At 36.3% G+C, this 18,731-nt stretch overlaps 1 protein-coding gene across 11 annotated transcripts in view; it reads right to left on the minus strand.

Moving 5' to 3' along the window:
- SLC25A21 (solute carrier family 25 member 21) overlaps nucleotides 1–18,731 on the minus strand; it is a 485,208-nt gene that overhangs the window by 393,478 nt on the left and 72,999 nt on the right. The window contains exons 4-5 of one of the 11 annotated variants that reach the window (XR_008299378.1): nucleotides 4,110–15,290; nucleotides 3,181–3,262 (exon numbers count right to left, since the gene is read on the minus strand). The exons of 8 other annotated variants lie outside the window; for them this stretch is intronic. The gene's annotated coding sequence lies outside the window, so the exon portion shown is untranslated. Of the gene's footprint in view, nucleotide 1; nucleotides 15,291–18,731 lie in introns of those variants that run through there. 2 more of the 11 variants (XR_008299379.1, XM_053224381.1) reach the window with 2 other exon arrangements.

Below are 18,731 nucleotides of genomic sequence, written 5' to 3' on the forward strand. Positions count from 1 at the left end.
GGGGAGACATTTTTTTGGTCATGCTTTCTTTGAAAGTGCTTTCTTTGTTTATAATGTAGGAGAGATAATTCACAGAGTTCTCTGTGGGCCAAATGAAATAATGTGTAGTAAAGTGTTTCTTAAACTAAAAAAGCACTATAAGAAATTAAGGTATGATTTACTTGCAGTAGATTTTCATTAAATGAATGTTTTAGAAAGTGTTATAGAGTTGAGCCTTGAACAACACAAGGAATAGAAGTGTCAACCCTCGCATACAGTCAAAAATCCATGTATAACTTTTTATTTCTCAAATCTTAACTACTAATAGCCCACTGTTGATTGGAAAACCTCACCAATAACATGAACAGTCAATTAGCAGATATTTTGTATATGTATTATGTACTATTTTCTCTCTTAAGTTTATTTATTTATTTTGACAGGGACAGAGATAGTGCAAGTTGGGGAGGGGCAGAGGAAGAGGAAGAAAGAGAGAGAGAGAGAGAGAGAGAGAGAGAGAGAGAGAGAGAGAGAATCCCAAGCAGATCCGAGCTGCTAGCACAGAGCTTGATGCAGGGCTCGAACTCCCAAAACCGTGAGATCATGATCTGAGCCGAAATCAAGAGTCACTCAACCAACTGAGCCACCCAGGTACCCCTGTACTATGTTCTTACAGTAAAGTAAGCTAGGAAAAAGAAAATGTTATTAAGAAAATCATAAAGAAGAGAAAATACATTTACAGTACTGTACTATATTTATCAAAAAAATTCAGACATAAGTGGATCTGAGTAGCTCAAACCTGTGTTGTTCAAAGGTCAACTGTATATTCTGCTCTCTCAGTTTTGAGAGCATTCTTTCATATTAATACATTTTGTATAACTGCATCATATAGCTATACTGAAATCATTTAGTATCAAAATTTAAATGTAACTTAATTGTGTTAATTGATTTAAACCAATTTAGTAACTTGCCTGGAAAAAATGCTTCCAGATGTTAATATTCAGTGTAATTTATTTGCCTGTTTAGTTACAAAAAGGTGGTCCTCAATTGAAAAAATGTATTGCATAGGCATTGACTTTTTATTGACACCTAAAATGTACATCCCATGTAAAAGACCTAAGAATAAAAGACATAAGAAGGCCATGAAGAAATTTTATGGCAGAAAAAGATCTGGAAGCATGATCTTACATTTTCTTATAATTCTTGAGACTTCCAAACCATTAGGAACTAAATACAACAATTCAAGTCTTCTTTAAAAAAACAAAAAACAAAAAAAAACCTTAAGGTACATCTCTTATTACTACTTATGATACTTAAAAATACAATCATATTAGTTGATTCTTTTTCAGAATCAGGGACATGGTTTTCAAGAGCACCCATCTGTATCCACCACCTCATTACATAAAATGCTGAGAGCATTACTTGGTTGCGATGGATTATAGAGAATCTGTGGCAATAATAGATTATGCCCTCACAATTTGTGAGTGTGTCTGTCCCTCGTGTGTGTACAAATATGTGCTTATGAACACATGTGGAGATGTCCTTTTAAAACATGCCAGAAAATTTGTGAAAGAAAAAATATATTATTATCATCAGTGAAGATAGAAGGTGAGAAACAGTACCACATGCATCCTAATAGAACTGCAGGCTATTTTAATTTAAATTAGTTTCAGCCTTCTTCGTTGAAAACAGAAGTAAATCATGTAAGGAACTAATTCATACTGGGAGAGACAACAAAGAATGCCAATAAAACTTATTTGTAAAAAAAAAATTACTACAAAAATATTTCTACCACATTTCCAGTTTTGTTTTAAATAAAAGAATAGAGGCCCTCTTCCAGGAACATTTTAAAAGGATATAGCTTAAAGGAAACTTTTATTTCTTTTTTTATATATATCTGGCTGGGTCTCATTTATTATGCATTAATTGCAGACAAAACCATGGTTCTCTGCACAAAAACAATTTGACACAAGCAACATGGTGGTCTATGAAACAGAAAGGTTACATGACCCCTAATTCTGATTGTGTCCAACATATGCACCTTATTGTTTGCTCCTCTGATAACAAAGATCAGATGCTTCAAATACAAAGTACACTCTTTAAGAAGCATCCCATCACCAATGCCCCAGGAATTCACAGGCAGTTATTTTATTTACATGGCTTTGAACTTGGACAATTTGGCGAGTCCAGTTTTTTCCACATTTTGGTGCCTGTCTTATCTGCCTAACCAGACTCCAATATATATTCTGCTCACGACCCATTCACCATAATAATCCTTCTTTGATGGGCATACCGAGGCACATTTGATGGAAGAGTATGTCTGATCTCCTTCAAGAGTTGTGAACATGCCCCAAAATGTTATCATTTCCCTAACCCATTACTGGTGAACTTATGTAAACTTTTAATATATCTATTTATATTTTCAATCTGCACCACATCCTGGATAATGCATTCCACAAGTTTCTATTCATTGTAGACCTCTTTTAAGCTTCTGAGAATGCTGTGAGTTCTAGTATACCAGGATTCAATAAATAAGAGAGCATAGCTTTCACAGTTTTATAGATGTTAACTATATCTCCTTTTACAGCCTCCTTCCTTTATAATTAGAGCCCTTTTCTCTTTATGCTACACTCATAAAAATATTTAATTACTGAATACATCAATTTAAGTCAATGAATCAATGTAGAAATATATTCTTTTGCCCATATTAGCTAACTTTCTCTGGACCCTCTCACTTTATCTGTCTGTCTGTCTATCTATCTATCTATCTATCTATCCATCTAGAGAGTGCAAGTCGGGGAGAAGAGCAGTGGGAGAGAGAAAGAGATAATCTTAAGCAGACTCCACGCTCAGTGAGGAGCCTGACGCAGGCTCAATCCCATAACCCTGGGATCATGACTTGAGCTGAAATCAAGAGTCGGACACTCAACCAACTGAACCAACCATGCCCCTAGAACCTTTCACTTTAATCATGTCTTCATTGAGGACTGCTGACCAGAACTGCACACCATGTTCCTGGTGTAGTGCATAATGAGGTACAAAGAGTGTTTATTCTAAAACAATTTATAAGCAAGGCTGGAAATGATTAAGATACTTGTGAAATCACCACATACACTGGTCTCAAGAAGAGCTTTGGTTGAAACAGTGCTTGCCAGTAAAGATAGGGTGTAGAGGAAAGAGGTAAGCTACCCTTATCAGATTCACCTCTTAATCCTGGGCTGCCTTCCTCACTGGACAAGCTGTCACATCAGTTTTTCCAGGAGAAGGCCTCTTCCAAAAAAAGGCTCTGAAATATCAAGAGTTTCTATGAAAGTAGAGTTCTGAAATAATTTTATAAGACAAGCTAAAGTACAGTGACCATACAAACAGTAAAGAAGAAAGAGGCTAGGATATTTGTCTGTTGTGCTCATATTAAGCCACATTCCAAAGTGATTACCCATTTATAAAACATCCAATAGATCTTCAAGGGCATAAATCCCCCAGAAAGCTAATTCAGAAGGTTTCTTGGCAAGTACAGAGTAAAAGCAAAGATGTTTACATGGTATTGATAAAAATAAAAAATATGCTAAATTAATCCTACTTCAGAATATATCAGTGTCACTGGCCAGACAACATGTGTCCATCAGATACTATTTTTCAAATAAACAGTTATAAGTTATCAATTTCTAATTCCTCTTCTTGTATAAACTCTATATAGGCAATTCCTTTTCAATTACTTTATAGGAAAGAAGGTAAATGCCTGGGTCATATGCAGCCATTATTCAATTTCCCTATCCATTAAAGACTTTGTAAATGGAAAAAACTCTAAGGCAGAATGCAGCTTCAGAATGTTTTTTAGTTCACTGTATTTGGCAATAATTACAAAATTATCACTACGTTAACTGGTAATTAACTAGTTTTCAGCTTTCTTGGGTTATAATTTCTTGAGATAGAGAAATACCCAAATTATATTTACAAATGTCATTTCAAGGTTCAATTTTTTAACTGCTCTAAGAGGCCACTGGCCATCAAATGCACCACTGTTTTTAATGTGCCACTAAAGAAGAAAAATGCTGCTAGTTATTGGTAAGGCTACAGCAATTGTTAAAATACATTCTGATTTCAGAGATGTCAGAGTGTGGGTGAAAATATACCTTGAAATCTTTGAAATGTAGTATTTTCATTCTCATTTTTCTCAAATAAAACCAAAATTTAGAGAGCACTCTTCATTCAGGCCCCATGCTCTGCTTCCCAGATATTCTCAGGCTGTCCAAAGGCAGCTTCAAATTAGTGAAGAAGTTTGGAAATGGTACCACTATCAATAGCCTCCCACACCAGGTCAGAAATAGGAGACAAGCTGGGCTACAAACCAAAGAGAAAGAGTCATAAGAAGAATCAATTCTGAAAACATCACTTAAAACAAGAAATCAGGAAACTGTCTCGCAAGCTTAAAAAAAACTGCTTAGAAAGTAGTCCTTTCACCCACACTTGCATTTGTAGGTGTCAGTCACCACCAGATTCAACACCTTTAAATGCCAAAAAATAACAACAATAATAAAAACTACATACATTTATTTGACCCATTAGTGGGACAAGATATCACTCTAGAGCTTGATTCCTAGATTCACCTGGTCCTGCCTGTCCTTGCTATTCATGTTGTCTTCCAGCATCATTCCTGAAGCCAACAGCCTCTCTTAATGTCCAGGTTACATGCTCTGCCCCTACACACTCAGCATCAGTTGAAGATAAAGTGCTGACCTGTTTTATTTGGGCATAACCCAGGGTGGACTCCTGGGATCCCATTACTCTTTGGTTGACCACAGAACTTAATCATTTCTTTAGACGTAAAAAAATTTTTTTAATGTTTTATTTATTTTTGAGTGAGACAGAGACAGAGTGTGAGCAGGGAGGGAAGAGGCAGAGAGAGAAGGAGACACAGAATCCAAAGCAGGCTCCAGGCGCTAAGCTGTCAGCACAATCCCAACACAGGGCTCAAACTCACAAACCATGAGATTATGACCTGAGCCGAAGTCAGACACTCAACCGACTGAGCCACCAGCCGCCGTTCTTTAGACTTCTTAGAGCACATCTGTAGTGTTCAACTCATCTCCTTTCTTCTAGATCAAAGAACAAATCTCCTTGTGCACCGGAGATACAAAATCCCCAGAAAGCGGCCCAGAAATCCATCTTTAAGTCTTTCTAGAATCAGTCTCCTTATCTCCCCAGTTCATCTCTATCCAAATCAGACAGTACCTTATTTTAGAAAATAAAGACAGAAGAAAGAAATATTACTTCATAGACACCACTTAATACAAATGGATAAATCTTTAACACTTTCTGTAGCACTGCCAACAATAAAACACCTCAAATATGACAAAAACCAAACAAAGCAAAACAAAACAAAAACCAACCCTGTGTTTTCCTACAATAAAGGTTGTCTCTTTCCTAGAATTGAAACCAATGTTATCTATATTTCATAACACATAACTTACATCCTTTATTAAATGAAATTGGACAGCCTTCCACTGATGGAACGCTATGCTAGATATTCTTCATTTGCCTCTCTAGATCCACTCTTCTCCACCTTTTCTATCTGGCTTTCTTCCCAGGAGGCTGATTTTTAAGGACCGCATCAACTGTAATATTCCCTTTTGCCTTCTGGCTTCCAGTTGGGTTCAACCAATGGGAAGTACCTCCGAGAATTCATGGGCAAGAGGAGAGAGGGTTGAGTATTTATTTTCCCAGCTCTCTCCTCATCAGGCATGGCTTCTGTTTTCCGCTAGTTAAGGCCACAGCTCCTATAAGGCAGCCTTCGCTTCCTGCTTCAGCTACTGCCAGGGATGATAATGGTTTTCCTATTGCTGCCTGGTCCTGGATGAGCACTCTCTCTTATTGGTTCCTTAAATCTGCACAATTTGGTCAATCATTCTTCCATTAATCTCTCTTCAGTTTTGCCTTTTCAATGTGCCATGTCCAGCTGTCCATGTCCAATGTGCCATGACACATGTCCAATGTGCCATGACCAGATTGATACATCAGATTTATATTACCTCATGCTTGGCGTGGATCTTTCCTTCAGTCTAAAACTCAGAATATTCTTCCTCAGATACTTGCTAGTAACTTCAATTTTCAAGAATTAAAAGACCTCTAACCATTCTGCTAATGGTTCAAATCCTGCCTGAAACATCAGATAGTCAAAAGATCAGGTCAGAGCCCAAGTATTATCCCTAGTTTAGGCCAAATCAATCACAAGGAAACTACACGCCACAACGTGTCTCTCTGTACACACTCTACAGAGCTGCTTCCCCCTAAATGATCGCAACTCTCCCATTTCCTTGCGTTAGCTACTCTTCCTACGGGTTCTCACAGTACCATGAACTTTTGCCTGTTTGATTTTCCACATTATAGCTGTTTTTTCTGCTTATCTGCCCCACTAGATTATAAGCTCTATGAGGACACAAACTGTCTTACACACTTTAATATTTATAACACCTAAAACTGTGCCACTAGGCACTCAATAATATGTTTTTAAAAAGTGAATGAACTGAACATTATGCCCTTGAAGTTAATGGGCAATGAAGCAATTACGTATATATTATAAATAAACTACTAATAAGAACTGTGTCACTCATGCCTTCACTCACTGCCTTAATCATTTATTGTTTGGGGCCTTCTACTGGAGAGCATGACACTAGGTCCTGGAAACACAAATTTGTGTGGCCACTTTCCCTGCCTGAAAGCCGCAGGCATTGTTAACTGCACAGGCACCTGGCAGGACACATTTTGACAACAGATGAAGGTTTCCTATGCAAATTCTTCTTAAAAGAATTGGGTTTTGGTGTTTGTTTGGTTTTGTTTTTGTTTTTGACTCCCAGTAAGAACTGGGAAGACCACTTTGCAAATTTGTGCAGTGTTTTATATCAAATGGTATAACTTTCTACCACTAGCATGCCTTGATTTTAACATTTCCCCTCTTCTCTGAATTATTCCCCTTTCTTTTTCTCATTTACACTTTATAAATAGTTCTTAGTTGTATTTTTCCTTTGCCCTAGTTTTTATTGTAAGCTGTTTCAAATGCTTCTTGAAAGAAGTTGAAAAATAAATAACAAAAAAGATTGCTTTATTTTCCTCACTTAAATTTTATCTACCTTTGAAGATTTTTTTTGATAGATCCAGCTAATTTTTCACTGAAATTAATTTTAAAAGGCCGCAGTTGTATTAGTACAGTATTAACAACAGAAAATCACATTAATGATTAAGAAGTAATTGATACATACAAAACTATTCATAACAATACATCTTTCTATATTATATAATTTTCAAATTTTTATAAGCATTTTACTTATAGATGCATAAAAAAGACATATTTAAAAGAAATAAAATAAAGAGAAGACAGCTAGATTATCTCTGTTTTCCCATGTCCACATGGTGGTCAAATGAACATGCAGATTTAAGATATATAGGGTGGTAATTTGATTATTGAGTCATATGTGACCCAGCTGAATGAATGTAATAACAGACAGATGATGGTTTATGTTGTTGATAGGAACTGATTTCCCTCGTTCCATATTTTAGCAGCCAATCATTTCTAGAATTGGCTTAGACCCTGAAAATATCCTCAGCAGGGATGCAGTTTTGAGCCTGGGACATTCTCTAACAGCTGGAAGACATTCAGTGACTCCAAATGATGAGGGCCAGTGGGAGCATGTGAGGATGGGCACCTGTCCTAGAGCTTCCCTGAGCTAGCAAACACCTTGCTCTGACAATCAACTCTCCCCTGGGCTTTTTTAGATATTAAGTTTTAGAAGCAAATCTGAAGAATGACTGTTCATTTGAAATAGCCTTAATATCTAGAGACCACATTGTAAGACTTTTAGAAGTTTAATAGGAGTCTGCATTAGAGGATGGGGGGAAGGGAAGAAAGGAGCATAGATAGCTTTATTTTCAAATTTGTAGGCTACTCTTTTCAGAATAATTCCAAAGATTAACAAACCAAATTCTCTCCATTGTAGAGGAACATCAAGTCTTCATAAAATATAAGATTAAATTTAAAATATGTGAATAATGAAATATTGGGGTTCCATATTTGAATTCTCATAGTATAAAATATTTGAGCTGGTAAACATTAAACCCCAAAGATCTAATCAAATAGATATCTAAGTGACTCAGACATTGTAAATAATTTCAACATTGTAGCATTGTATTTGCCAGCAGATACAGTCAGTTCTTTCACCAACTGAGATATCATTTAGTCTATAACTTAAACAAGCGTTGATAAAGTTTTTCACAAAAGATGCTATCAGCAAAACAAACAGAGGACTTTGTATTACTTCAAAGCTTATTTATAATGTGTTTAGAAAAAAATTCAATGGAAACAGGAAAATAATGTCTCGATTTTCTAAACTTTGCAACATCTGCTTTTACTTACTTTTCAGCATTGTAAAGGTCTCTGGATTTCAAGTGAATTACTTTGCTTTCCCTTTGTCTACTCCTTTACTTAACTATCTTCACACTAACTTACACACCCAGGCACAATCTGTGAACTCATGAAAATCTCTAAGGCATGAATAACAAAGGAATTTTAGAACAAGTGACATAGTACATGGAAATATGCCTCAAAAGAAAGGCCAGGTGTCTAAGGAGCAGATCCCTCTATAAAAATACTCGGAATCCTGCATCATTCTTTCTCATACCATCCTATGCTAGTTAATTACATGTTATTTACAATCTTTGTTGGATAGCCTTAAAAATATCTCCTAAAGGAAAAGAAAGGACTTTCACATATGTGTGTATATGTGAGTATATTTGTGTGCTTTTCCCAAATCCAAATAAGATCATTAATATAATGTTGAGTAAGTCCCCATGTGTTTACTGAAGAAAAAAAGCCACTAAAATCTGCTGGGAACAAAATCCACATCCTCAATGTTAGTCTTCTGCATTGGGCTTTTGTTTCCCTTCTTCCCAAATTGCATAAGGACTTAAATTCAAAGAAATTTTTAAATGTTTTCTAGATTTTTAAAAATAGATATTTCTCTATACTTAGTGAGAGTTGCCCTAAAGCACACTAATGTCCAATTACTTTGGAGGGCATGGAAGTCTCTCATTCCTTGATCTTTCTATCTGACTAAGCATTCATTTGTTTCATTTAAAGTTAAGTTACTTTAGAAAAACAACACCATTGCTTCCGCTACATTTCCTGATTTCTTAAAATTTGAAATTTCAGTAAATTTTTGCATCAACAGGGAACAGTGGGTAAAAAAAGAAAGCTAATATACTGGTCATCATACAAACACAATTTTATTCAGAACTTCCTTGAAAACCTTGTTGAGATGCTTTAAACATTTGTTGGTGGCTTCTTGTGAAGCTGATTTAAAGGCTGGTGGTTATTTGTGGTTAATATACAAAGGGGTAAAAAGAAAAACAGGGAGAAAATGGCCTTTACAAAGCACACTCCTGAGGTTTCACCACTGGGTTAACTGACATTCTTTCCTTCACTTCCCCAGTTGGGCTGACCTCAACATTCTTGGTGTCCAAGACTTCTAAAAGAATGTAAACCACATTATCTTCCCCAGAGGGGAAAACAGAAACAAAGTTGGATGATATATCAGGATAAGGAATAGGTCCACCATGTGTTTAAAAAGAAGGAAGAGTTCCACTGTAATCATACCAAAAATCAAGGTTTTGTGGACATGGATTTGTCCACATAAAAAAGAAGAGTGGCTTTGCCATTTAGTCAAAGGTCTTTTACAAGCAGTTAAAGAACAAGTTGGGAGCCATTATTCTTGGTTTCTGCCACACACCTGTGAGATCACGATGGGAGAGATAATACAAAGAGATCTGAATCTCTAAAGGATTTAAGAAATGTTAAGATATTGGAAATCAGTGGCAAAAAGGGGGAAAAGAAGTAAAGTCCTTCTTTGGCCATCACTGAATGTTGGCAACACTGCCTTTTATGGTTGCTTTGATTATGCGCTAAATTCAAAAAGTTTTAGCCATGGATAATTTGATGCTTTGGTTTTCCTTTATTCTCCATTTTTTTTCATTGCATGTTTTAGAATGGTTTGTGTTCAAGAATCAATTTAACCACAACAAAAGAGACTCTGATTTGGAATATGTATGACTTCACTTGAGGTGGAAGGAAATCACAAATCAGTTCTGAAAAAGAAAGGAAACTCTCAAGCTCACATGCCTTCCTCTTTTCCTTAAAAACATTTTTAAGATGCTTTCACCTAATATTATCTTTAAATCATCACTTTGAAAAAGACCCTTTCAATGTCAATACTTCTTTGGGGATCAGTAATAAGCCCTCTGTTTTTTTTCATTCTATGCACTTCAAGTAACTACGCTGACTTGCAAACTTCATATAGCATCCATGCACTGGTCACCCTCCCATCTTTCTGTCCAGTCCAGTTCTGGGGCTGTTCGGACTTGCTGATATAATCATCTGATAAACAACAGCCTGCTTGATATCTCATAAGCCCTCCAATGCCTCTTTTTCACAAGTGAACTCATGTCCTTTGCTCTCTCCCTACCTAAATGTTTCCCCTATGTTGCTTAAGTGTCTACCCAATGGAACCCAAATCATTAATTGAAGGATCTCTAAGTTTTCTGTCTCTTCTAATTAGTGACCCAGTGTTGTCAATCGCCCTCCTCAATATCACTTTAATAACCATTTATCTCCAACTCTACTGTCCCCCAAAATCATCATCATATCTGACAAACTGCTGAAACAGCCCTCTAACCAGTCTCTTTGCCACTGATCTTACTCCTATTCAACCCATTTACCATCCACACAGCCCTCAGAGTAATCTTTCTTGAAGTGATACTCATAAAACATAAACCTGATCACAACACTATAGCTTAATTTCTCATCACCCTTATTAACCAAGTCTAAACAGCTTAACTTAAAAGATTCTCACTATCTAGCCTATGCCTACTTCACTGCTGAGGTTTCACTCCCATTTACAGTCACACTAAGTAGCTGTTAGTCCTTCAGAACCTGCCACGCTTTTAGCTGGAATATGCTGTTCTCACTGCCTATCTCGAATCCAAATGTCACTTTCTTAGGGTCATCTTTCTTTACTCTAAATTAGATCAAGGTCATAGCTAAGCTTGTAAAACACCTAAATTCTAGTGCACAGCTCCTCATATACTGTTGTAATTGTGTACAGTGTCTCCTCCACTATACTGTCAGCTCCATGAGGGCAGGGACCATGTTTGTCTTATTCACTACTACTCAGCACCTGGTACTGGGGAGGTTTTTAATAAATACCCATTGAACCAATGAACATATTAATATATTTCTTCCTTCACCAGGAAAACAGGCCATGTGATCTGCTGTATAGTTATCATTTACCACAGAGGAAATATGAGCCATCCTAGATGGCAATTAAGATTCTGGATGCCCCATAATCAAGACATCTTATAGAATTTATAGGCACCACTTTTCTCAAATTCTGCCTAGTTAACAGGATGGTAGCAGGGTCAACTAAGCTTGGCCAGGGCCAAAAGACAGACTTGCCTTTGGCTAATCTAAAAGTCATGGGTAGAATAAATAAATTAAGCTGTTAAATGGTTACTAACTCTACATATTCTCCTTGACCCCTGAATCTAATTGTAAGGATAGCTACCATCAATGATAGACTCTGACTGTGTTGCCGCTAAAGTGCTTTTGTGAACTTATTCAACTTGGAGAACATGAGAAAAATTGTGAGTTTATACAAACATTACAATGACACCTAAGATAGTCAGAACAGTTTAAAAAAAAAAAGCTCATGTTAACTCTCACTAACTCTTGGTTATATTTTTCTGATATTAGATATAACATTAGATGTAGCCACTGTCACAGTTGTACATGACGTAAGATGCAATGTTAGCGATACAGTGTGGAAAATAACTCAGTTGTGGCAAAGTTGAATCACAAGACATGATCCAAACAAAAGGCATCCAAACACCCACAGTGTTTGCACCTCAGGACCAGTACTCAGTCCACTTACAATGTTCTGCTCCTTGCCACCGTCCATCAGAATATGATCATCCCATTGTCTTAGTTATGCTTAAGGCCTACTAATATAGAGCTACATTATTAAACCAAAAATCATTATTAACTTAGCAGTTTTATATCTCTGTATTGCTTAGGGTGATAAAATATAGTAACAATTAGGAATTAAAACAATTTCAGTGTTCTCTTTAATTCTGCCCCTCAACTACTGATGCTTCAAATCCTAGCAGTGGAAATTATAAACTAAGGTGCTGCATAGAAGAGAAAGTTGTGGAATAGATTAGATCAACACTGGATAAATTCAGCAAGAATAACTGTATTCAATTATTACACTAGAATCTCTTTAGTAACTAAGTTGTCATTACTAATAAACTAGGAAACTGATAGTATAAGAACTCTGCCACACTGCTGGAAAACCATACAGTGGCTTTCTATATAAATGCCCTTCCCAAAGGCTGTAGTCAAAAAAAGAGTGGTCTTTGTAGGGATACCTAGAGAAGAAACTTGGCTCCCCATCTATTTATCCCTTATCTCCTTAAAGCTTTAATCATCAGAAATGAAAGGAGAGTGATGATAACCTATCACATATGATGGCTCTGAGCAATGAAGTAGAGCACGTAAATTTCCTAGCACATGGTGAAATATCTAGCCCATAATAGATATTTTTATTTATTTATTTATTTATTTATTTATTTATTTATTTATTTATTTATTTTGAGAGAGAGAACTTGAACATGAGGGGGGAGGGGTAGAAGGAAGAAGGAGAGAGAGTGAGAAAGAGAAAGAGGGAGAATCTTAAGCAGAATCAATGTCTGGTGAGGAGCCTGATCCCATGACCCTGGGAACATGACCTGTACCAAAATCAAGAGTGGGAAGCTTAACTTATTGGGCCACCCAGGAGCCCCACCCATAACAGATATTTTAAAAAGTGAGCTCCCTTCCTTCTTCCTTTCTCCACCCACCCTCAAGTACCTAGTTTATGGTGTAGGTATCACATAGCCACTGGACAAAACAGAAACCATTCAGATCTCATATTAGCAGGTCCCATTCTTTTGGCCTCTCTTTATAGTGGTTTGGTCTATTATTTTTCCTATAGAAATGAGAGTTGTTATTTTTTGTAGTATTTCTTCCATGATAACAAATAAAGGGCATTTGGTAACTTTGTGTTTAACACAGCTATAATTCAGCACAGCCATCCAAATAAAATTACTTTTTTAAGGGTATAATTCTACAACTACTCTACTCCTATTTGATGTCAGTATATTAAATCCAAAGTTCACTGTATACCTAAACACCAAGAAACTCCCAATGTAACTGTCTCATCAATTTCAAGTTTAAATGTATCCTAACTAGCTTAATATATCAAATTGTTTGCATCTGAGAGACAAAATCTTCTTATGCTCTTGTCTGTGTTGAACATCAGCAGGTAAGGTATGCTCTGAGAGTAAAAGAGGTGTATTGTAATGGGAACCAATTACTTCAGTCCACATAGTACTATTAAGTGAATTCACAAATTTGTTTATTCAGTCAACAAGTTATTTTTTTATATTTATTTTTTAGAGAGAGAGAGAGAGCGTGAGCAGGAAGAGGCAGAGGGAGAGGAAGACACAGAATTTGAAGCAGGCTCCAAGCTGTCAGCACAGAGCCCAATGAGGGGCTCGAATTCATGAACCATGAGATCACGACCTGACCCAAAGTCAGATGCTTAACTAACCACCTAGATGCTTAGCCACCCAGGCACCCCAGTCAACAAGTATTAAGAGCCTGGTATGTGCCAGGCAGTGAACACTGTTCTAGGGCATGTAGTTGTAGCAAGTAGTTCTAGGGTTGATTTACAATGAAGAATCTAAAACTTGGTCATAGTTTCCTTTAATGAATATAATCCACCATGATTCTTCTTCTTCCTAACTATAATAACAACAAAAATAACACATGCTAAGTGCTTACAATAATGCCTGAAACAATGCCAAGTGCTTTATCCCATTTACTCTTCACAACATTTATATAAGGCAAGGATTATTATAATCACATTTTACCAGATGACGGAAAGAGCTGTGGAAAGAGTAACTTTCCAAGGCCACCTAGCTTATAACCAAGAAAGTTGAAATTCAAACCAAGTCTGTCTGACTCCACAGTCTACTCCCTAATGTCTAAACCAGTGCTATTCAAAGTCTGGTCCCCCACGGACTGGTGGTTTCAGCAATACCTGGGAGCTTGTTAGAAATCAGAACCAATTTGGGGGCCTGTGTGGTTCAGTCGGTTGAATGCCTGGCTCTTGATTTCGGCTCAGGTCATGATCACAGGGTTGTAGGATCGAGCCCTGTGTCAGGCTCCAAGCTGAGCATAGAGCCTGCTTAAGATTTTCTCTCTCTCATGGGGTGACTGGGTGGTTCAGTCGGGTAAGTGTACGACTTCAGCTTAGGTGATGATCTCATGGTTTGTGAGTTCAAGCCCTGTACTGGGCTCTGTGCTAACAGCTCAGAGCCTGGAGCCTGCTTGACATCCTGTGTTTCCCCCTCTTTCTGCCCCTCCCTCACTCATGCTCTGTCTCTCTCTTTCAAAAATAAGTAAAAACATTAAAAAATTTTTTTAATAAATAAATAAATAAATAAATAAATAAATAAGATTTTCTCTCTCTCTCTCCCTCTGCCCTTCTGCCCCAACTTGTGCTCTCTCTAAAATAAAATAACAACAACAACAAAAATAATAATAAAGAGAAACACAGAGCCCATTCAATCATAATTTGGGGGAGTGGGGCCAGCCATGTGTTTTAACAAGGCTTCTGCATGAGTCTTATGCATGTTAAAGTTTGATAAGCATTATCTAAACCACTCATTATACACACTGTTCAGTCCTCCTAATTCATAATACTCTAATGGTGTAAGGTCAGATTATTGCTCACTTGAATTAAAGACTTTCTAGCCCTCATAATAGCTGTCCTTGAGTTGGATTCTATGTGTAGTTAAAACACAACTGTATACCATATCCTTTAAGTAGGGTGACTAGTCATCCTAATTCTCCTGGGACAGTCCCATTAAGTGTATTATGCAATCAACAGTGGCCTCTTTCACTCTTAGAAGTGCTACAATTTAGACCAAAAATCATATGGTGGCCCTAGCTATAGGGCCTGCCTGCCAGTCTCTCCAACACCATGTCCTACCACTCACCCCCCCACCTCTACATTGTAGCTACAATAATGGCTTTCTTTCAGTTCATTAAAAATCTCAAACTTACACAAGGGTTTACCACTTCTGTTCCCTCTTCCTCTAGATCACAGAATGATATGCTCCTCCTCATTGGCATTTCAAAGATGGGCTGGTAGGAACAGTCAGCACTGTAGGTGGGCAATTTTGAGTACTTTATTATTTTATTTTTTGAATATAATTTATTGTCAAATTGGCTTCCATACACACCCAGTGCCCATCCCAACAAGTGCCCTCCTCAATGCCCATCACCCACTTTCCACTCTCCCTCAATTTTTGAGTATTTTAAAACAATAGTAAAAGCATCTAAAACTCTGTCTACTTTTTACTTATTACCATGCACCAGAAAGTTTAAACAAAGTTAGTGATACAATATTGTTCCTCTCTAAAAATATTTTGTTACTTGTCCCTTAATAAATATTGTATTCTACATGGAAATTAATATAGAGATCTTTCAAGTACATAGGTGGACCCCAAGAGACACAAACATAGATATTTGAACTCATCTCAAGAGAAAATTCCTAAGAGATACAGAATAGTTATAGCTACAGACTGGTTATAGTTTATTTTGGGTAGTTTGTGTTTCCAACTTCTGTGTTACCACATATTCCTGAGTTTAAACAATAGATTTAAAATAAATTTTGGTAGCACAGTAATTGTGAAGATGAAGAAACTGAACTTGACTTGCTTCAATTCTGTCAATTTATATGGCTTCTTGGAATTTTGGTTTTTATTTAAGATTTAAAACATAAGGGATGCCTGGTTGGCTCCGGCACATGGAAGAGAATGTAATTCTTGGTCTCGGGATTGAGGTCATAAGTTTGAGCCCCACATTAGGTGTAGAGATTACCTCTAGAAATAAACAAACAAGCTTACAAAAAAAGATTTAAAACAGTGATTCATATTTCTTAATTTCAAAATGTACTGCAAAGGTACAGTAATCAAGACAGTGTGGTACTGGCATAAGGACAGTGACATATGTCAGTGGAATACAGTTGAGAGTCCAGAAATAAACATTCATAATTACAATAAATTAATTTCCAATAAAAGTGCCAAAATAATTAAATGGGGGAAAAAGTCTTTTCAACAAATGGCACTAGGGCACCTGGATATCCACACACAAATGCGTGAGACTGGACCCTCATTTCAAATCAACTCAAAATGGACCAAAGACCCATGAAAGAGGTATAACTATAATAGTTTTAGAAAACAAAAACAAAAACAAATTAAAAAGAAAAACATGGGTGTAAATCTTTGTGACCTTGGATTAGGCCATAATTTGTGAAATATGACACCAGTAGCACAAACAACCAAAGAAAAATAGATATCAGGCTTCTTAAAAACATTTTTGTGCTTCAAATGGCACCATCAAGAAAATGAAAAGACAACACACAGAATGTGAGAAAATATTTGCAAATCATATGTCTAATAATAGATTTGTATCTGGAATATATAAAGAATTCTTACAACTCAATAATAAAATGACAAATAAGGCAATTAAAAATGGGCAAAGAAACATGAAAATGGCCAATAAGAAAATGAAATATGCTCAATGCCATTAGCTATCAAGGAAATACAAATCAAAATCACAATAAACTACCACTTCACACCCACCAGGATGAACAGAATCAAACTGTTAGATAGTAACAAGTGTTGGCAAGAACATGGGCAAATTAGAAGGCTTATACTTTGCTGATTGGGATGTAAATGATGCAGACACTCTGGACAACAGTCTGGCAGTTCCTCAAAAGATTTTAACATGGAGTTGCCACATGGCGTAAGCATACTCCTAGGTATATACCCACCAAAATATAAACATATGCTCATATAAAAAGTTGTACATGAATGTTCATAATGGCATTATTCCTAATAGCAAAACTATGGAAACAACCCAAATGTTCATCAAGTGATGAATAGATAAATAAAATATGGTGTATCCATATAATGGAATTATATTTGGCAATAAAAAGAAGTAATGATATATGCTGCAACATGGAAAAACATTAAGAACATGATGCTAAGTGAGAGAAGCTGATCACAAATGAGATCATATACATGATTTCATTTATATGAAATGTCCAAAATAAGCAATTCCTTAGACCCAGAAGGTGAATTAGTGGTTTCCTAAGACCAGGGGAAGAATATGGGGTTTCTCTTTTGAAGTGATGAAATGTTCTAAAATTGACTGTGATGATAATTGCACAACTCTATATGTATACTAAAACCCACTGGATTATACAGCTTAATTAGGTGAATTGTGTGGTACATACATTTCAATAAAGCTGCCCCCCCCAAAAAAGGATTTAAAATGGTGAAACATGGTGCAAACTGCACTATGTAGGGATATTATTTTTCCTTTTTTATAAAAAAAATGATGTAATTAAAAAAAAGATGTAATTACAAATACTAATCCATTACTTTTTACCCTTTTTTTTGGTACAGTAATGTTTATTTTTTAGATTAATTTTGTTACTAGGATGATAATACATGAAATTGAGTGACTTTTTTTCATTGTGTCTTTTTCTGGCCATCATTGTATCCTTTGCATTGCATGATCATTATTAAAAATAATTTTTGTCTAGGGGCTCCTGGGTGGCTCAGTCAGTTAAGTGTCCAACTCTTGGTTTCGGCTCAGGTCATGATCTCATGGTTTGTGAGTTCGAGCCCAACATCAGGCTCTGCGATGACAATGTGGAGCCCACTTGGGATTCTCTCTCTCTCCTTCTCTCTCTCTCTGCCCCTCACCCCCTCCAAAATAAATAAATAAACTTTAAAAAAATAATTTTGTCTGGGGGGGGAACGTTAAAAATTTATTTATCCAAGATGACAAATATACTAGAAATACCACTGTTGCTCAATATTACCTAGATTTTTGATCAAATGTCAGCATCACAAAGAAGTTTTCCCTAACCACTCTATTTAAAATAGACACCACTCCATGTCCCCAAAGACATCACTTTCTATCCCCTTACTCAGCTTTAGTTTCTTCATAACTCTTATGATACCTGATTTAATATTATTTGCCGGTTTACTCCTGTCTCTGTCACTAGAATGTTAGTTCATTTAAGGGTTGTCTGTCTTCCTCAGTCCTGTATCCTCAATGCATCGTACATATTCACTCAATTTTTAGTGAATAAAAAAAATCACAAAAAGTATATCTACTGCTTAAATTTCTTCATATAAAAGATTAAAAAGATGATTTTATCTTTGTGCACTCTTCTCATCAGAGTATTTCCTATATGGTTATCATATTCTGCTAGATACTTCAAAGATGTCTGGACATTCAAAATCCCTTTGTCTAGGAGTTTGAAACCTTCCCAAAAATATGTATGGCGTTTTATGCATCTGCATTATCTTCAGGGAGGTTTGTGAGCTATAATTCATTCAACTTTGCAATGTCTCTGTCTTTAACATTACCAAAAAACCCATAATTTTTAAAGGTTAATCAGCTTAGATTATCCCAGAATTCATTACTCCAGTCTAGTGATAAAAACCAGCCTCTTTCATTGAACCTAGATATTGCTGTATTTTGTTAAACAGACTTTAAAACATTTACTTCTGAAAACTTGGCA

This window comes from Acinonyx jubatus, chromosome B3 (genome assembly GCF_027475565.1).
Source record: "Acinonyx jubatus isolate Ajub_Pintada_27869175 chromosome B3, VMU_Ajub_asm_v1.0, whole genome shotgun sequence".
Taxonomy (NCBI): Eukaryota; Metazoa; Chordata; class Mammalia; order Carnivora; family Felidae; genus Acinonyx; species Acinonyx jubatus.